This window comes from Monodelphis domestica, chromosome 5 (genome assembly GCF_027887165.1).
Source record: "Monodelphis domestica isolate mMonDom1 chromosome 5, mMonDom1.pri, whole genome shotgun sequence".
Classification (NCBI taxonomy): Eukaryota; Metazoa; Chordata; class Mammalia; order Didelphimorphia; family Didelphidae; genus Monodelphis; species Monodelphis domestica.
In genome coordinates this window covers 69,753,360-69,769,087 of record NC_077231.1, presented here as the reverse complement: position 1 = coordinate 69,769,087, position 15,728 = coordinate 69,753,360, and positions in this window count along the sequence as shown.

Below are 15,728 nucleotides of genomic sequence, written 5' to 3'. Positions count from 1 at the left end.
TGAGAAAAAATGTATATTTTAGGAAGATAATAGGTATTAAGTCTGAAATTTCCATTTATCCATTGATAAACCACTTGTATCTTCACAGAAGATGGCAGAAAATATATAGGATGATGGATTGCATTTGTAATCCATGGAATTCTTTGTAAAAAGAAAAATTCCCATCTTTCTTTTAATGATGTAAAATGTCATCACGGTTCAGGCTCTATCTGTATATCTATTAAGCTACGTGATTCAACTTTCTCCTTAACCTTATTGAAATATATTCCTTTCCAGTAAAAAAACATTCACAGGAGACATCCTACCCTGAAAGGATGTACAGATTTTCTTCAGTTATAAGGAACGAGTCACCATTGCACAAGGCTAGAAACAGGTGAATCTATAAATTGGGAGCAAAATGTGTTTTGAACAGTAAGTCATGTTGCAATACATTTCCAAAGGCTATGTTTTCTGATGATGTGGTCAAGCATTGAGTGTGATTTTTGGAGGGAAGAGCTCACATCATGACATGAGCAAAGATTTGCCCACAAAGAAGTTCCTGATCAATGCTCCAAGGGGTAAATGAGTTCTTTTTGGTGTTGTCCCTTTATCATTAGAGAGGGAGGGATTTTTCTGAGAAGAGCCCATGTCTAGTGAAAACTTCTTCCTCTCAACAGAGGTCCGATTTGTCACTAATCAAGGACCCAGTTTTCAGACAACACTGTGTTTACATTTGAGTGCAATGATTTGAGATGACCTGGGACTTCCTTTAGCCAATAGGTTTAAATTCTTCTTGTCTTTTTCCCTTTTAGGGCAGGTATTCTGCTGCTACTCAAGGAACAATATATGTGTGGTGGTGGCTAGTACAAACTCACCTCTGCAGTCCTTGGGATTAGCACCATGCTACTTGCTTGATTAATTGAATTGAACCACCTGGATTTTCACCAGGTCTGCTGTGGAATCTTACAATCATTGATACCTGCCCAAACATCTTGTTCATCTATGTCCTTTATGTATTAAGTGTGAGTTTAAATTTCCATTGACTTTGAATCATTCTCTTATTCTATAGGGACCATTTTTTTCCTTGCATTTTAGTTGAAAGGGGGTGAGAATTTTTGGATTTCTTTTTCATCTTTCCCTCAGTATGTAAGAATCACAGTTGGATTTTGAAAAAGAATTACTCTTTGTCATTAAGAAATTATGTTTTTTGGAGGTAAAAGTATATTTCAGGAAGATAATAGTTATTAAGCCAGACATTTTCATTTTCCATTGGGAAACTACATTGCGTGTTCAGAGAAGATGGCCGAAAATATGACTTATTATGGATCATTGCATTCATAATCCATTGTTTTCCTTTTAAAGCAATAATTCCAATCTTTCAATTATAACAGAAAAAGGTCATCAGAGCTGGGTTCTTCCTCTTTTTATGGAAATCTGAGTAATTCAACTTTCCCCTTAGCCGTCTCTGAATATTTTCTATTACAGAAAACATTCATACAAGACATCCCATCATGAAAACCCATTCAATTCATCTTCATTCTTAAGGAAAGGATCATCACTGGACAAACCAAGTACCAGATGAGTTCCTAGCTCTGGAGCAAAGAGTGTTTTGAATATTGAATCTTATTGCACCCAATTTTCCAAAGATTTTTTTTTTCTGATGATGTGGTCAAGGCTTCAGTGTGATTATGGAGAGGGAAGATCTCACTAAGATCATGACATGAACAAAGAGTTTCTGAAAAATGAGTTCCTGATCAATGTTTCAAGGGGTAAATGAGTTCTATTTGATGTTGTCTCTATATCAGTAGAGAGGGAGGGATTTCTTTGAGAAGAGCCTATGCCTGGTGAAGACTTTTTTCTATCAACTGATGTCTGAATCCTGAACAACCAAGATACCAGTTATATCACACCCATGTCTTTACATTTGATTGGGATGCCTTAGGATGCTCTGGGACTTCCTGCTGGCTCTAGGTTTAAAGTCTTCTTGACCATTTCCCTCTTCAGGCAGCTAGCCTGGTGTTACTCCAGTAACAACAGGAGTCTGGAGGTGGTGAGTTCAAGACCCACCTCTGCAGTCCTTGGTAGTTATGCCAGACTAGTTGCCTCTTTACTTGAATTGAACCACGTCAATTTTCACAAGTTTTTCTGTGTAAGCTTCCAAAAATTCATACCTGCCCAATGATCTTGACCATCTCTTCACTTTATGTAATATATGCGTGTTTTATTATCCATTGTCTTTGAATCATTCTCTCATTCTTCAAAGGCAATTTCTGTTCTTTGCGTTTTTGTCGAAAGCGTTATGAGAGTTTTGTAATTTATTTTTCCCCTTTCATTCTGAATATAGGAATCAAGACTGGATTTTGAAAAAAGAATTACTCTTTCTTATTATGAAATTGTATTTGTCTGAGAAAAAATGTATATTTTAGGAAGGTAATAGGTATTAAGTCTGAAATTTCCATTTATCCATTGATAAACCACTTGTATCTTCACAGAAGATGGCAGAAAAAATATAGGGTGATGGATCATTGCATTTGTAATCCATGGAATTCTTTGTAAAAGTAAAAATTCCCATCTTTCTTTTAATGATTTAAAATGTCATCACGATTCAGGCTCTATGTGTATATCTGCTAAGCTACGTGATTCAACGTTCTCCTTAACCATATTGAAATATATTCCTTTCAAGTAAACATTCACAGGAGACATCCTACCCTGAATGGACGTACAGATTTTCTTCATATAAGGAACGAGTCACCATTGCACAAGGCTAGAAACAGGTGAATCTATAAAGTGGGAGCAAAATGTGTTTTGAACAGTAAGTCATGTTGCAATACATTTCCAAAGGTTATGTTTTCTGATGACGTTGTCAAGCATTGAGTGTGATTTTTGGAGGGAAGAGCTCATATCTTGACATGAGCAAAGATTTGCCCACAAAGAAGTTCCTGATCAATGCTCCAAGGGGTAAATGAGTTCTTTTTGGTGTTGTCCCTTTATCATTAGAGAGGGAGTGATTTCTCTGAGAAGAGCCCATGTCTAGTGAAAACTTCTTCCTCTCAACAGAGGTCTGATTTCTCACTAATCAAGGACCCAGTTTTCAGACAACACTGTGTTTACATTTGAGTGCAATGATTTGAGATGACCTGGGACTTCCTTTAGCCAATAGGTTTAAATTCTTCTTGTCTTTTTCCCTTTTAGGGCAGGTATTCTGCTGCTACTCAAGGAACAATATATGTGTGGTGGTGGCTAGTACAAACCCACCTCTGCAGTCCTTGGGTTTAGCACCTTGCTACTTGCTTGATTAATTGAATTGAACCACCTGGATTATCACCAGGTCTGCTGTGGAATCTTACAATCATTGATACCTGCCCAAACATCTTGTTCATCTATGTCCTTTATGTATTAAGTGTGAGTTTAAATTTCCATTGACTTTGAATCATTTTCTTATTCTATAGGGACCATTTTTCCAGTAAACAAACATTCACAGGAGACATCCTACCCTGAAAGGATGTACAGATTTTCTTCAGTTATAAGGAACGAGTCACCATTGCACAAGGCTAGAAACAGGTGAATCTATAAATTGGGAGCAAAATGTGTTTTGAACAGTAAGTCATGTTGCAATACATTTCCAAAGGCTATGTTTTCTGATGATGTTGTCAAGCATTGAGTGTGATTTTTGGAGGGAAGAGCTCACATCATGACATGAGCAAAGATTTGCCCACAAAGAAGTTCCTGATCAATGCTCCAAGGGGTAAATGAGTTCTTTTTGGTGTTGTCCCTTTATCATTAGAGAGGGAGGGATTTTTCTGAGAAGAGCCCATGTCCAGTGAAAACTTCTTCCTCTCAACAGAGGTCCGATTTGTCACTAATCAAGGACCCAGTTTTCAGACAACACTGTGTTTACATTTGAGTGCAATGATTTGAGATGACCTGGGACTTCCTTTAGCCAATAGGTTTAAGTTCTTCTTGTCTTTTTTCCTTTTAGGGCAGGTATTCTGCTGCTACTCAAGGAACAATATATGTGTGGTGGTGGCTAGTACAAACCCACCTCTGCAGTCCTTGGGATTAGCACCATGCTACTTGCTTGATTAATTGAATTGAACCACCTGGATTTTCACCAGGTCTGCTATGGAATCTTACAATCATTGATACCTGCCCAAACATCTTGTTCATCTATGTCCTTTATGTATTAAGTGTGAGTTTAAATTTCCATTGACTTTGAATCATTCTCTTATTCTATAGGGACCATTTTTTTCCTTGCATTTTAGTTGAAAGGGGGTGAGAATTTTTGGATTTCTTTTTCATCTTTCCCTCAGTATGTAAGAATCACGGTTGGATTTTGAAAAAGAATTACTCTTTGTCATTAAGAAATTACGTTTTTTGGAGGTAAAAGTATATTTCAGGAAGATAATAGTTATTAAGCCAGACATTTTCATTTTCCATTGGGAAACTACATTGCGTGTTCAGAGAAGATGGCCGAAAATATGACTTATTATGGATTATTGCATTCATAATCCATTGTTTTCCTTTTAAAGCAATAATTCCAATCTTTCAATTATAACAGAAAAAGGTCATCAGAGCTGGGCTCTTCCTCTTTTTATGGAAATCTGAGTAATTCAACTTTCCCATTAGCCATCTCTGAATATTTTCTATTAAAGAAAACATTCATACAAGACATCCCATCATGAAAACCCATTCAACTCATCTTCATTCTTAAGGAAAGGATCATCACTGGACAAACCAAGTACCAGATGAGTTCCTAGCTCTGGAGCAAAGAGTGTTTTGAATATTGAATCTTATTGCACCCAATTTTCCAAAGATTTTTTTTTTCTGATGATGTGGTCAAGGCTTCAGTGTGATTATGGAGAGGGAAGATCTCACTAAGATCATGACATGAACAAAGAGTTTCTGAAAAATGAGTTCCTGATCAATGTTTCTAGGGGTAAATGAGTTCTATTTGATGTTGTCTCTATATCAGTAGAGAGGGAGGGATTTCTTTGAGAAGAGCCTATGCCTGGTGAAGACTTTTTTCTGTCAACTGATGTCTGAATCCTGAACAACCAAGATACCAGTTATCTCACACCCATGTCTTTACATTTGATTGGGATGCCTTAGGATGCTCTGGGACTTCCTACTGGCTCTAGGTTTAAAGTCTTCTTGACCATTTCCCTCTTCAGGCAGCTAGCCTGGTGTTACTCCAGTAACAACAGGAGTCTGGAGGTGGTGAGTTCAAGACCCACCTCTGCAGTCCTTGGTAGTTATGCCAGACTAGTTGCCTCTTTTCTTGAATTGAACCAGGACAATTTTCACAAGTTTTGCTGTGTAAGCTTCCAAAAACTCATACCTGCACAATGATCTTGACCATCTCTTCACTTTATGTAATATATGTGTGTTTTATTATCCATTGTCTTTGAATCATTCTCTCATTCTTCAAAGGCAATTTCTGTTCTTTGCATTTTTGTCGAAAGTGTTATGAGAGTTTTGTTATTTATTTTTCCCCTTTCATTCTGAATATAGGAATCAAGACTGGATTTTGAAAAAAGAATTATTCTTTCTTATTATGAAATTGTATTTGTCTGAGAAAAAATGTATATTTTAGGAAGGTAATAGGTATTAAGTCTGAAATTTCCATTTATCCATTGATAAACCACTTGTATCTTCACAGAAGATGGCAGAAAAAATATAGGGTGATGGATCATTGCATTTGTAATCCATGGAATTCTTTGTAAAAGTAAAAATTCCCATCTTTCTTTTAATGATTTAAAATGTCATCACGATTCAGGCTCTATGTGTATATCTGCTAAGCTACGTGATTCAAAGTTCTCCTTAACCATATTGAAATATATTCCTTTCAAGTAAACATTCACAGGAGACATCCTACCCTGAAAGGACGTACAGATTTTCTTCAGTTATAAGGAACGAGTCAACATTGCACAAGGCTAGAAACAGGTGAATCTATAAAGTGGGAGCAAAATGTGTTTTGAACAGTAAGTCATGTTGCAATACATTTCCAAAGGTTATGTTTTCTGATGACGTTGTCAAGCATTGAGTGTGATTTTTGGAGGGAAGAGCTCATATCTTGACATGAGCAAAGATTTGCCCACAAAGAAGTTCCTGATCAATGCTCCAAGGGGTAAATGAGTTCTTTTTGGTGTTGTCCCTTTATCATTAGAGAGGGAGTGATTTTTCTGAGAAGAGCCCATGTCTAGTGAAAACTTCTTCCTCTCAACAGAGGTCTGATTTCTCACTAATCAAGGACCCAGTTTTCAGACAACACTGTGTTTACATTTGAGTGCAATGATTTGAGATGACCTGGGACTTCCTTTAGCCAATAGGTTTAAATTCTTCTTGTCTTTTTCCCTTTTAGGGCAGGTATTCTGCTGCTACTCAAGGAACAATATATGTGTGGTGGTGGCTAGTACAAACCCACCTCTGCAGTCCTTGGGATTAGCACCATGCTACTTGCTTGATTAATTGAATTGAACCACCTGGATTATCACCAGGTCTGCTGTGGAATCTTACAATCATTGATACCTGCCCAAACATCTTGTTCATCTATGTCCTTTATGTATTAAGTGTGAGTTTAAATTTCCATTGACTTTGAATCATTTTCTTAATCTATAGGGACCATTTTTTTCCTTGCATTTTAGTTGAAAGGGGGTGAGAATTTTTGGATTTCTTTTTCATCTTTCCCTCAGTATGTAAGAATCACGGTTGGATTTTGAAAAAAGAATTACACTTTTTCATTAAGAAATTATGTTTTTTGGAGGTAAAAGTATATTTCAGGAAGATAATAGGTATTAAGCCAGAAATGTTCATTTTCCATTGGGAAACTACATTGCGTGTTCAGAGAAGATGGCCGAAAATATGACTTATTATGGATCATTGCATTCATAATCCATTGTTTTCCTTTTAAAGCAATAATTCCAATCTTTCAATTATAACAGAAAAAGGTCATCAGAGCTGGGCTCTTCCTCTTTTTATGGAAATCTGAGTAATTCAACTTTCCCCTTAGCCATCTCTGAATATTTTCTATTACAGAAAACATTCATACAAGACATCCCATCATGAAAACCCATTCAACTCATCTTCATTTTTAAGGAAAGGATCATCACTGGACAAACCAAGTACCAGATGAGTTCCTAGCTCTGGAGCAAAGAGTGTTTTGAATATTGAATCTTATTGCACCCAATTTTCCAAAGATTTTTTTTTCTGATGATGTGGTCAAGGCTTCAGTGTGATTATGGAGAGGGAAGATCTCACTAAGATCATGACATGAACAAAGAGTTTCTGAAAAATGAGTTCCTGATCAATGTTTCAAGGGGTAAATGAGTTCTATTTGATGTTGTCTCTATATCAGTAGAGAGGGAGGGATTTCTTTGAGAAGAGCCTATGCCTGGTGAAGACTTTTTTCTGTCAACTGATGTCTGAATTCTCAACAACCAAGGAACCAGTTATCTCACAGGCATGTCATTACATTTGATTGGGATGCCTTAGGATGCTCTGGGACTTCCTGCAGGCTCTAGGTTTAAAGTCTTATTGACCATTTCCCTCTTCAGGCAGCTAGCCTGGTGTTACTCCAGTAACAACAGGAGTCTGGAAGTGGTGAGTTCAAGACCCACCTCTGCAGTCCTTGGTAGTTATGCCAGACTAGTTGCCTCTTTACTTGAATTGAACCAGGTCAATTTTCACAAGTTTTGCTGTGTAAGCTTCCAAAAATTCATACCTGCCCAATGATCTTGACCATCTCTTCACTTTATGTAATATATGCGTGTTTTATTATCCATTGTCTTTGAATCATTCTCTCATTCTTCAAAGGCAATTTCTGTTCTTTGCATTTTTGTCGAAAGTGTTATGAGAGTTTTGTAATTTATTTTTCCCCTTTCATTCCGAATATAGGAATCAAGACTGGATTTTGAAAAAAGAATTATTCTTTCTTATTATGAAATTGTATTTGTCTGAGAAAAAATGTATATTTTAGGAAGGTAATAGGTATTAAGTCTGAAATTTCCATTTATCCATTGATAAACCACTTGTATCTTCACAGAAGATGGCAGAAAAAATATAGGATGATGGATTGCATTTGTAATCCATGGAATTCTTTGTAAAAAGAAAAATTCCCATCTTTCTTTTAATGATGTAAAATGTCATCACGGTTCAGGCTCTATCTGTATATCTATTAAGCTACGTGATTCAACTTTCTCCTTAACCATATTGAAATATATTCCTTTCCAGTAAACAAACATTCACAGGAGACATCCTACCCTGAAAGGATGTACAGATTTTCTTCAGTTATAAGGAACGAGTCACCATTGCACAAGGCTAGAAACAGGTGAATCTATAAATTGGGAGCAAAATGTGTTTTGAACAGTAAGTCATGTTGCAATACATTTCCAAAGGCTATGTTTTCTGATGATGTTGTCAAGCATTGAGTGTGATTTTTGGAGGGAAGAGCTCACATCATGACATGAGCAAAGATTTGCCCACAAAGAAGTTCCTGATCAATGCTCCAAGGGGTAAATGAGTTCTTTTTGGTGTTGTCCCTTTATCATTAGAGAGGGAGGGATTTTTCTGAGAAGAGCCCATGTCCAGTGAAAACTTCTTCCTCTCAACAGAGGTCCGATTTGTCACTAATCAAGGACCCAGTTTTCAGACAACACTGTGTTTACATTTGAGTGCAATGATTTGAGATGACCTGGGACTTCCTTTAGCCAATAGGTTTAAGTTCTTCTTGTCTTTTTTCCTTTTAGGGCAGGTATTCTGCTGCTACTCAAGGAACAATATATGTGTGGTGGTGGCTAGTACAAACCCACCTCTGCAGTCCTTGGGATTAGCACCATGCTACTTGCTTGATTAATTGAATTGAACCACCTGGATTTTCACCAGGTCTGCTATGGAATCTTACAATCATTGATACCTGCCCAAACATCTTGTTCATCTATGTCCTTTATGTATTAAGTGTGAGTTTAAATTTCCATTGACTTTGAATCATTCTCTTATTCTATAGGGACCATTTTTTTCCTTGCATTTTAGTTGAAAGGGGGTGAGAATTTTTGGATTTCTTTTTCATCTTTCCCTCAGTATGTAAGAATCACGGTTGGATTTTGAAAAAGAATTACTCTTTGTCATTAAGAAATTACGTTTTTTGGAGGTAAAAGTATATTTCAGGAAGATAATAGTTATTAAGCCAGACATTTTCATTTTCCATTGGGAAACTACATTGCGTGTTCAGAGAAGATGGCCGAAAATATGACTTATTATGGATTATTGCATTCATAATCCATTGTTTTCCTTTTAAAGCAATAATTCCAATCTTTCAATTATAACAGAAAAAGGTCATCAGAGCTGGGCTCTTCCTCTTTTTATGGAAATCTGAGTAATTCAACTTTCCCATTAGCCATCTCTGAATATTTTCTATTAAAGAAAACATTCATACAAGACATCCCATCATGAAAACCCATTCAACTCATCTTCATTCTTAAGGAAAGGATCATCACTGGACAAACCAAGTACCAGATGAGTTCCTAGCTCTGGAGCAAAGAGTGTTTTGAATATTGAATCTTATTGCACCCAATTTTCCAAAGATTTTTTTTTTCTGATGATGTGGTCAAGGCTTCAGTGTGATTATGGAGAGGGAAGATCTCACTAAGATCATGACATGAACAAAGAGTTTCTGAAAAATGAGTTCCTGATCAATGTTTCTAGGGGTAAATGAGTTCTATTTGATGTTGTCTCTATATCAGTAGAGAGGGAGGGATTTCTTTGAGAAGAGCCTATGCCTGGTGAAGACTTTTTTCTGTCAACTGATGTCTGAATCCTGAACAACCAAGATACCAGTTATCTCACACCCATGTCTTTACATTTGATTGGGATGCCTTAGGATGCTCTGGGACTTCCTACTGGCTCTAGGTTTAAAGTCTTCTTGACCATTTCCCTCTTCAGGCAGCTAGCCTGGTGTTACTCCAGTAACAACAGGAGTCTGGAGGTGGTGAGTTCAAGACCCACCTCTGCAGTCCTTGGTAGTTATGCCAGACTAGTTGCCTCTTTACTTGAATTGAACCAGGACAATTTTCACAAGTTTTGCTGTGTAAGCTTCCAAAAACTCATACCTGCACAATGATCTTGACCATCTCTTCACTTTATGTAATATATGTGTGTTTTATTATCCATTGTCTTTGAATCATTCTCTCATTCTTCAAAGGCAATTTCTGTTCTTTGCATTTTTGTCGAAAGTGTTATGAGAGTTTTGTTATTTATTTTTCCCCTTTCATTCTGAATATAGGAATCAAGACTGGATTTTGAAAAAAGAATTATTCTTTCTTATTATGAAATTGTATTTGTCTGAGAAAAAATGTATATTTTAGGAAGGTAATAGGTATTAAGTCTGAAATTTCCATTTATCCATTGATAAACCACTTGTATCTTCACAGAAGATGGCAGAAAAAATATAGGGTGATGGATCATTGCATTTGTAATCCATGGAATTCTTTGTAAAAGGAAAAATTCCCATCTTTCTTTTAATGATGTAAAATGTCATCACGGTTCAGGCTCTATGTGTATATCTGCTAAGCTACGTGATTCAACGTTCTCCTTAACCATATTGAAATATATTGCTTTCCAGTAAACATTCACAGGAGACATCCTACCCTGAAAGGACGTACAGATTTTCTTCAGTTATAAGGAACGAGTCACCATTGCACAAGGCTAGAAACAGGTGAATCTATAAAGTGGGAGCAAAATGTGTTTTGAACAGTAAGTCATGTTGCAATACATTTCCAAAGGTTATGTTTTCTGATGACGTTGTCAAGCATTGAGTGTGATTTTTGGAGGGAAGAGCTCATATCATGACATGAGCAAAGATTTGCCCACAAAGAAGTTCCTGATCAATGCTCCAAGGGGTAAATGAGTTCTTTTTGGTGTTGTCCCTTTATCATTAGAGAGGGAGGGATTTTTCTGAGAAGAGCCCATGTCTTGTGCAAACTTCTTCCTCTCAACAGAGGTCCGATTTCTCACTAATCAAGGACCCAGTTTTCAGAAAACACTGTGTTTACATTTGAGTGCAATGATTTGAGATGACCTGGGACTTCCTTTAGCCAATAGGTTTAAATTCTTCTTACCTTTTTCTCTTTTTGGGCAGGTGTTCTGCTGCTACTCAAGGAACAATATATGTGTGGTGGTGGCTAGTACAAACCCACCTCTGCAGTCCTTGGGATTAGCACCATGCTACTTGCTTGATTAATTGAATTGAACCACCTGGATTATCACCACGTCTGCTGTGGAATCTTACAATCATTGATACCTGCCCAAACATCTTGTTCATCTATGTCCTTTATGTATTAAGTGTGAGTTTAAATTTCCATTGACTTTGAATCATTTTCTTATTCTATAGGGACCATTTTTTTCCTTGCATTTTAGTTGAAAGGGGGTGAGAATTTTTGGATTTCTTTTTCATCTTTCCCTCAGTATGTAAGAATCACGGTTGGATTTTGAAAAAAGAATTACACTTTTTCATTAAGAAATTATGTTTTTTGGAGGTAAAAGTATATTTCAGGAAGATAATAGGTATTAAGCCAGAAATGTTCATTTTCCATTGGGAAACTACATTGCGTGTTCAGAGAAGATGGCCGAAAATATGACTTATTATGGATCATTGCATTCATAATCCATTGTTTTCCTTTTAAAGCAATAATTCCAATCTTTCAATTTTAACAGAAAAAGGTCATCAGAGCTGGGCTCTTCCTCTTTTTATGGAAATCTGAGTAATTAAACTTTCCCCTTAGCCATCTCTGAATATTTTCTATTACAGAAAACATTCATACAAGACATCCCATCATGAAAACCCATTCAACTCATCTTCATTTTTAAGGAAAGGATCATCACTGGACAAACCAAGTACCAGATGAGTTCCTAGCTCTGGAGCAAAGAGTGTTTTGAATATTGAATCTTATTGCACCCAATTTTCCAAATATTTTTTTTTCTGATGTTGTGGTCAAGGCTTCAGTGTGATTATGGAGAGGGAAGATCTCACTAAGATCATGACATGAACAAAGAGTTTCTGAAAAATGAGTTCCTGATCAATGTTTCAAGGGGTAAATGAGTTCTATTTGATGTTGTCTCTATATCAGTAGAGAGGGAGGGATTTCTTTGAGAAGAGCCTATGCCTGGTGAAGACTTTTTTCTGTCAACTGATGTCTGAATTCTCAACAACCAAGAAACCAGTTATCTCACAGGCATGTCATTACATTTGATTGGGATGCCTTAGGATGCTCTGGGACTTCCTGCAGGCTCTAGGTTTAAAGTCTTATTGACCATTTCCCTCTTCAGGCAGCTAGCCTGGTGTTACTCCAGTAACAACAGGAGTCTGGAGGTGGTGAGTTCAAGACCCACCTCTGCAGTCCTTGGTAGTTATGCCAGACTAGTTGCCTCTTTACTTGAATTGAACCAGGTCAATTTTCACAAGTTTTTCTGTGTAAGCTTCCAAAAATTCATACCTGCCCAATGATCTTGACCATCTCTTCACTTTATGTAATATATGCGTGTTTTATTATCCATTGTCTTTGAATCATTCTCTCATTCTTCAAAGGCAATTTCTGTTCTTTGCATTTTTGTCGAAAGTGTTATGAGAGTTTTGTAATTTATTTTTCCCCTTTCATTCTGAATATAGGAATCAAGACTGGATTTTGAAAAAAGAATTATTCTTTCTTATTATGAAATTGTATTTGTCTGAGAAAAAATGTATATTTTAGGAAGGTAGTAGGTATTAAGTCTGAAATTTCCATTTATCCATTGATAAACCACTTGTATCTTCACAGAAGATGGCAGAAAAAATATAGGATGATGGATTGCATTTGTAATCCATGGAATTCTTTGTAAAAAGAAAAATTCCCATCTTTCTTTTAATGATGTAAAATGTCATCACGGTTCAGGCTCTATCTGTATATCTATTAAGCTACGTGATTCAACTTTCTCCTTAACCATATTGAAATATATTCCTTTCCAGTAAACAAACATTCACAGGAGACATCCTACCCTGAAAGGATGTACAGATTTTCTTCAGTTATAAGGAACGAGTCACCATTGCACAAGGCTAGAAACAGGTGAATCTATAAATTGGGAGCAAAATGTGTTTTGAACAGTAAGTCATGTTGCAATACATTTCCAAAGGCTATGTTTTCTGATGATGTTGTCAAGCATTGAGTGTGATTTTTGGAGGGAAGAGCTCACATCATGACATGAGCAAAGATTTGCCCACAAAGAAGTTCCTGATCAATGCTCCAAGGGGTAAACGAGTTCTTTTTGGTCTTGTCCCTTTATCATTAGAGAGGGAGGGATTTTTCTGAGAAGAGCCCATGTCTAGTGAAAACTTCTTCCTCTCAACAGAGGTCTGATTTGTCACTAATCAAGGACCTAGTTTTCAGACAACACTGTGTTTACATTTGAGTGCAATGATTTGAGATGACCTGGGACTTCCTTTAGCCAATAGGTTTAAATTCTTCTTGCCTTTTTCTCTTTTTGGGCAGGTATTCTGCTGCTCCTCAAGGAACAATATATGTGTGGTGGTGGCTAGTACAAAGCCACCTCTGCAGTCCTTGGGATTAGCACCTTGCTACTTGCTTGATTAATTGAATTGAACCATCTGGATTTTCACCAGGTCTGCTGTGGAATCTTACAATCATTGATACCTGCCCAAACATCTTGTTCATCTATGTCCTTAATGTATTAAGTGTGAGTTTAAATTTCCATTGACTTTGAATCATTCTCTTATACTATAGGGACCATTTTTTTCCTTGCATTTTAGTTGAAAGGGGGTGAGAATTTTTGGATTTCTTTTTCATCTTTCCCTCAGTATGTAAGAATCACGGTTGGATTTTGAAAAAAGAATTACACTTTGTCATTAAGAAATTATGTTTTTTGGAGGTAAAAGTATATTTCAGGAAGATAGTAGGTATTAAGCCAGAAATTTTCATTTTCTATTGGTATACTACATTGCGTGTTCAGAGAAGATGGCCGAAAATATGACTTATTATGGATTATTGCATTCATAATCCATTGTTTTCCTTTTAAAGCAATAATTCCAATCTTTCAATTATAACAGAAAAAGGTCATCAGAGCTGGGCTCTTCCTCTTTTTATGGAAATCTGAGTAATTCAACTTTCCCATTAGCCATCTCTGAATATTTTCTATTAAAGAAAACATTCATACAAGACATCCCATCATGAAAACCCATTCAACTCATCTTCATTCTTAAGGAAAGGATCATCACTGGACAAACCAAGTACCAGATGAGTTCCTAGCTCTGGAGCAAAGAGTGTTTTGAATATTGAATCTTATTGCACCCAATTTTCCAAAGATTTTTTTTTTCTGATGATGTGGTCAAGGCTTCAGTGTGATTATGGAGAGGGAAGATCTCACTAAGATCATGACATGAACAAAGAGTTTCTGAAAAATGAGTTCCTGATCAATGTTTCTAGGGGTAAATGAGTTCTATTTGATGTTGTCTCTATATCAGTAGAGAGGGAGGGATTTCTTTGAGAAGAGCCTATGCCTGGTGAAGACTTTTTTCTGTCAACTGATGTCTGAATCCTGAACAACCAAGATACCAGTTATCTCACACCCATGTCTTTACATTTGATTGGGATGCCTTAGGATGCTCTGGGACTTCCTACTGGCTCTAGGTTTAAAGTCTTCTTGACCATTTCCCTCTTCAGGCAGCTAGCCTGGTGTTACTCCAGTAACAACAGGAGTCTGGAGGTGGTGAGTTCAAGACCCACCTCTGCAGTCCTTGGTAGTTATGCCAGACTAGTTGCCTCTTTACTTGAATTGAACCAGGACAATTTTCACAAGTTTTGCTGTGTAAGCTTCCAAAAACTCATACCTGCACAATGATCTTGACCATCTCTTCACTTTATGTAATATATGTGTGTTTTATTATCCATTGTCTTTGAATCATTCTCTCATTCTTCAAAGGCAATTTCTGTTCTTTGCATTTTTGTCGAAAGTGTTATGAGAGTTTTGTTATTTATTTTTCCCCTTTCATTCTGAATATAGGAATCAAGACTGGATTTTGAAAAAAGAATTATTCTTTCTTATTATGAAATTGTATTTGTCTGAGAAAAAATGTATATTTTAGGAAGGTAATAGGTATTAAGTCTGAAATTTCCATTTATCCATTGATAAACCACTTGTATCTTCACAGAAGATGGCAGAAAAAATATAGGGTGATGGATCATTGCATTTGTAATCCATGGAATTCTTTGTAAAAGGAAAAATTCCCATCTTTCTTTTAATGATGTAAAATGTCATCACGGTTCAGGCTCTATGTGTATATCTGCTAAGCTACGTGATTCAACGTTCTCCTTAACCATATTGAAATATATTGCTTTCCAGTAAACATTCACAGGAGACATCCTACCCTGAAAGGACGTACAGATTTTCTTCAGTTATAAGGAACGAGTCACCATTGCACAAGGCTAGAAACAGGTGAATCTATAAAGTGGGAGCAAAATGTGTTTTGAACAGTAAGTCATGTTGCAATACATTTCCAAAGGTTATGTTTTCTGATGACGTTGTCAAGCATTGAGTGTGATTTTTGGAGGGAAGAGCTCATATCATGACATGAGCAAAGATTTGCCCACAAAGAAGTTCCTGATCAATGCTCCAAGGGGTAAATGAGTTCTTTTTGGTGTTGTCCCTTTATCATTAGAGAGGGAGGGATTTTTCTGAGAAGAGCCCATGTCTTGTGCAAACTTCTTCCT